This window comes from Cephus cinctus, unplaced genomic scaffold (assembly GCF_000341935.2).
Source record: "Cephus cinctus unplaced genomic scaffold, Ccin1 Ccin1_scaffold0330, whole genome shotgun sequence".
NCBI lineage: Eukaryota > Metazoa > Arthropoda > Insecta > Hymenoptera > Cephidae > Cephus > Cephus cinctus.
The window spans coordinates 468046-468601 of record NW_014333027.1 but is presented as its reverse complement, the minus strand read 5'-3'; the positions used below and the strand labels follow the sequence as shown (position 1 = coordinate 468601).

Genomic DNA, 556 nt, shown 5'->3' with positions numbered 1-556 from the left:
GTCCACCCCCCTCTTCCACAATTTCCACGGAGTACGAAATTGGCAAAGTCCAAGTAAAATGTGCCCAGTTTCCGCGAGTTCTGGCACTTCGCCCCTTTCCTTTTTTTTTTTTTATACAGACATTTTCACCCGACTATGTAAAATCGCTTTCACCAACCGCCCCCTCCCGGCAAAAATAAAAGAGTGAGGTACAGGTGACGCAAGAAAGAATAAGAGAAGGAAAGCATAACGTGAAATTCTTGCCGGCACGGTGTGCCCGACTGTAAGGGCGATGGAAACAACGGGGACGCGATGCAGGGGGGAGGGGAGGGGGGGGCCGACTAAAGTAGTGAGTGAAGAGCTAGGGGTGGGATAAGGGACGGGGAGGGCACGGGGGCTTAATTAATTAGCCGGATACTTTGAGTAACAATCCATTATTACATACAAACATCCCCCAGCCCCCGGGCCGAGCCAGCTTTATGCTGCTAATTGGCCTTCTCAGAGCTGGGAGACCCGCGCGAGTTATAAACGCCCCTCCTTCCTCTCTCGTAGAGCCCTCTTCTGCCTCCCCCCCCCC

At 53.1% G+C, this 556-nt stretch overlaps 1 protein-coding gene across 4 annotated transcripts in view; it reads right to left on the bottom strand.

Annotated features, from left to right (window-relative positions):
- LOC107266981 (LIM/homeobox protein Lhx9) overlaps nucleotides 1-556 on the bottom strand; it is a 71459-nt gene that overhangs the window by 7227 nt on the left and 63676 nt on the right. The window lies entirely within an intron of this gene.